At 30.5% G+C, this 4,921-nt stretch overlaps 1 long non-coding RNA gene across 1 annotated transcript; it reads left to right on the top strand.

Annotated features, from left to right (window-relative positions):
• The first annotated feature begins 2,110 nt into the window (after positions 1-2,110).
• On the top strand, positions 2,111-4,689 carry LOC136796495 (uncharacterized). Its single transcript, XR_010844213.1, has 2 exons — positions 2,111-2,364; positions 4,385-4,689. It is a non-coding gene; the product is annotated as an uncharacterized lncRNA (long non-coding RNA).
• The last annotated feature ends 232 nt before the right edge of the window (positions 4,690-4,921 follow it).

Genomic DNA, 4,921 nt, shown 5'->3' on the forward strand with positions numbered 1-4,921 from the left:
AATATCTTCATACAGTGTAGAACTAGGATTTTTCACTAAATCTGCTATTTGTTTTAGAACATCGAGGTATTATTATGTTGTATTTAGTTGTGCTATTGGTGATGTTAGTTCGTGAAAAGGTAGTATCAACGCGACAAAACCATAATTCCGGCTCAGTTTTCTAAAAATTAGGAATTTTTCTCTCAATTAGTGTGGTATTGATGCAGCAATCTCAGTCTACTTCTTCTTTAGTCATCCTAATCTATTGAAAATACAACAAAACAAAAGTGTGTACTTAATGTGTGAATATTAATTATCACCATTTTTAAATGACTTTTCGGGTTTACCAATTATTACCTTTAGTTCTATATGTATTATGGAATAACAAAGGTAATTTATTTTAACTCATTAAATACACTTTATTAGGATAATTAAATGAATATAAACTTTAGATATAAATGCAACTTACAAAAAGAAATGACAGGTAGTTTTCAATTCCTCTAGAGCAAAGGGATCATAGGATTTTTTGTTTTCTTCAAGGAATTTGTCTGGTAGACCGATAGGACAACCATTTAATACTTCAGTAATACTAGAAGATGTATCGTAACGGAGACTAACGCGCAAACCCAGTAGTACAATCGGATTTTCGTCCAATTTGCGCAGTCTAGGTGTGACGTGATGGTAGATTTTAATGGCCGATACCATCTCTCTATACATCCATTTGATTGGGGGTATTGTTCCGCAGGACACCTGGGAGGGTGGTGTGCTATTAAAATAGATTTGATTCAAACTGTCTTCCCTGGTCAGTAATGATAGTGGTTGCCAGATCAAATCGGTAGATCTAATGGATCTAGAAGGTAGTGGCCACGGTTTCAGCTGTGATGTTCTGCTGGGGCACAGCTTCAGTCCATCACAAAAAGCGATCGATCATAGTTAGACAGTACGTGTTACCGTTTGAAGGCAGGAGATCAATATGAAGATGTTTAGTGTGTTCGAGGTGGAACATGGAAGTGAAGGAATCCTAAAAGTGGGTCCATCTGATCAGATTTCCGTGAAACACTGGGTAGTAGAATCTGTAGTAGGAGCAGTGAGACTGATATTTATATGTTGTGCAGTGGGCACCGCAGTGGCGGATTGAGATTAGGCACGTTGTATTGTTAAGCGGAGAGCCTTCGCCATAATTATCTCCCTGCGAGCTGTGTGAAGGGAACTCCAACTAGGCTTGAACGTACATAGCCTCGAGTTCTACCCAAACTTATTGAAAATGCTTCTATTTTTCTAGAGCGGTACCTATCTCTCCTTCGAACAACTAAGTATTGTTCGGATTACTCATCGCAGCTTCATCAGTAGCAACTGTTCCGTTGATGTTCCGCTTCAGAGCGCGGAATTTACTTTTCATTTGTTTGGAGAGAAATGTAACCTGATCCGTCTTACGTTTCCTTTCTTTAATTTAAATACAGGATTACCGACCCTATGGAAAGAAAAGAGAGAAGGAAGAAGCAAGTAACTGATAATACTAAAGAATATGAGTACCGAAATCAACTGATAGAAATAACCAATGAAAAAAAAAATGACAAATCAAATATGAGTATAACAGTATAAAAATAATATTAGGATTTACTGAAAAAATATTTAAAAACAGATCAATGTGCTCAATGATGCGTACGTATACCAAAAGGGGATGAGGTTAAATAATGTTCTACCTAGTGCCTAAACTCAGATGGCTTTGGGTGATTTTCTTCTATGCAGAACCTAGTGCAATTAACATCTTTGGCATCGCTTGTATACCAAACTACCTCAAAAGCTGAGTGGTTACTATTGGCAAGTCAATGTTAAATATCATTAAATGAATATATGTCTGTTTTTTGAGTGTTCATTAAAGATTTTGAGGGAAATCATTGATTGAGCAGAACAACATGTTTTTTTGAATAAAATTTCTAAACTTGGTTTATATAATACCAGTTGTATTTTCATAGTGAAAGTTGAATAAATGAATTTCTCAAATAATGTTTTGTTTTTTACTCAATCTGAATTTTCCTAGATTTAGTTCTCTATGTAAAGCTGTTTAATTTTTAAAACAATCAATGATAATTAATATGTAGAAGTTTAAACTTAAGTGAATATTATTGAAACCACTATTGCATTATTAGAGAATAATTGATTTATTAGCATAACTTCTCCTCTTTTTAAACTTTAATTTACAATGTTCAAATCCATAACATAATTTTTGCAAACAAATTAATTCAACTAATGAATAAATGAATGAATCGACCAGTTGTGAAATAAATGAATCAGTGGAACTAGCAATCAATTATATTATCTATGAGACTAATGGTTTTATAGAATATAAATAAGAAAGTGAAACTGGATGTATATCTGGTAACAGTAAGTACATTTAATAAATAGTATACATTTGATGAGTGTACGATTGGGCTTAGTTGGACCATTTGTTCAACTGAATTATTTTAGGTGAATTATAATTATCCGGACCCTGTGCACCATTCGTTCAGTTACTATAAATTCATTTATTTGTGTAAATAAAACTTTTTTTGTAAGTAAATAAAACTTGATTTATTTGTGTAACTTTTCCTCATGGCTATCAAAACTAAGCCAAGTTCAGTGTCACTCAACATGTTTACACAAATGGACTAGTAATAAAATATTTAAGGAGGTTTGTACCCAATCTTGTTTAATATTTTGTACAACCCTTAAGATAATCTCCACAAGATTCAATATCGTTGCACAAATCAGACTATTGCGCAATATTGAAGAAAAAAAATTGCGGGTTTCTGTGAATCATATAAAAGTCCAGAATCAGCAATGTCCCATTCTATTACACAGGTAGCGACTCAAAGTAAACTTTTCCATTTACTTATGTAGTCCTTTTCAGTACTTCTGTGTGAATACGGCCTAAAACTGAAGTTAATAATGAAAAAAATAATGTAAAAGCTTTTTCTTTTTATAAGCCTTTTAAGAAAAAGAAAAATTTGTATTTTATTATTTATACAATGTTTCCCCTAGAAATTACTAAAGCTTAATTTCTAACCAATAAAGAGGATTTAGCAAAGGGCATTATCATGATTTCATCAAATTATGATAAAAAACCTTAACTGACAGTATACAGAAACCTTTACATTTTTTTATTGTAATAAGCCATTGAACCCCCTTCAACTTTATCAGATTGTTCTTATGTTATAGAACACGTACTGCTCTTTATCTTTAGAAGTACAAAGGCTTCATAAATTACTTTTGACACCTAAAGTTCCAAGCTACTCTAGCAGCTATTGACAATCCATTAACAATCTGTTAAGTGCTGTCACAAAGATTGCCTAAATGTCTGTTTCAATTTAATTTCCTGTCAATGAGTAAACCTAAAGATTCTAATGTGATATATGAGCTAATATTAGAATTAGATTTATTTAATAATAATTATATTTTTGTTTTCATTTTTAATAGATTAAATAATGACATGCTATTGATCTATCTTGTCTCTATTTCTTTTCTATTAGATTAACTTTGTATAATATAAATTGATTCAAAATGAATCAATTTCATGATAATTCTATTTATATATTAACCTCCAATATATCCTAATTTTACAGTTACTAGGTTCATTTAAAAATATAAATAAAATTACATCTGACTAAAACATTTTTATTTTATTTCTGTTACAAGAATCACTTGTCAGTCCGCAAACTGTACGAAGCATGCGCAGTACAAGTTTGGGGAAGCAAAACTTGTATTGCGCATGCTCCGTACAGTGTGGACCTTGAGAAGTGCTTTTATAAAAAACAAAATAAAATAAAATTTAAATTATATAAATCATTCTTAATTTCAACTTCAATTAAATTATTAAAAAACTTGTATTTTGAGACTTTTTCATTTTTTTAAATATTTAGCTTTGTACCTTTTTTATTTTTAAAAATTATATGAACCTAGAGAAGAAACATATTGTGTTTTTAAATATATAATTTTTTGGCTTTGAAAAATAAATTAACCTAAACAGGAAAAACAAATAAAAATCGTTTTCATTTTTTGTCAGTTTTGTTACTATTATAGATATTCTCTGAGTCTTTAAAGTTACATCAAGCTAAGCTAAGTTAAGTTCAGCATTATTGATAATATATTAAGACTATATCAGCTCATAGCGTACAAAATAAAAAATCAGGCAATATTTTTAATAAGTTTACTGACACAAAGTTTAGGTATTTAACCTATCAGCATTGAATTTTTTTTTCTTAGAATTGTTGCATCTATCTGCATTTAAAATAATATTGAAAATTAAATTTCAGTTTTGTAAATTTTTCCTGATACTATTTGGTACTGCTAGACATATGCACTGTCATTAAATTGATCTTGAACTTTTTTTCTAGTTTACTGATATAAGTTAATGTATTTATTTTAGTCCTCCAAGAATGAGTATGTCCAATGAGTACAGCAAATATATCCCCTCTCAAAAGGAGACCCTTCCCTTACTCTCATTTTATTCACTTTTACCTCTTTTGAGACCTTATCAGAGACGTCTTTGTTGATTTGTGCCTGAAAAATTGACAATCAAAGCATCTATTAAGTCTAAAGAAAATTTCTACAATTGCAGAGCTCTGAGAGAAGATTTTCACAAACATAAGCATTATTATGTTCGAGTATAATTCTTTAATTTACTTCATTTTTCTATAAATGTTCACATATTATACATTATTTTTAGTCATACCTTAGTTTATTTTTATTTCATGTTATTTTATTCTCTTATTTCGTTACATTATTTTAGTTGTTTGTATCTTTTTGGCCCTAATGAAGCCCTGTTGAGTTACTTTGAGTGCACCTAGGCCATCTTCCTTTTATTGTTAAATTTGAAAATAATATTTCCTAAGGGATAAAATTAAAATATATGAGGAAAAGGTTGGAAGTGCGGCCAGAGAATAACACAAACAAGTTAAAAAAC

The sequence above is a fragment of the Halyomorpha halys genome, unplaced genomic scaffold (genome assembly GCF_000696795.3).
Source record: "Halyomorpha halys isolate HHAL.00 unplaced genomic scaffold, Hhal_1.1 Scaffold1576.1, whole genome shotgun sequence".
In the NCBI taxonomy this organism is placed as follows: domain Eukaryota; kingdom Metazoa; phylum Arthropoda; class Insecta; order Hemiptera; family Pentatomidae; genus Halyomorpha; species Halyomorpha halys.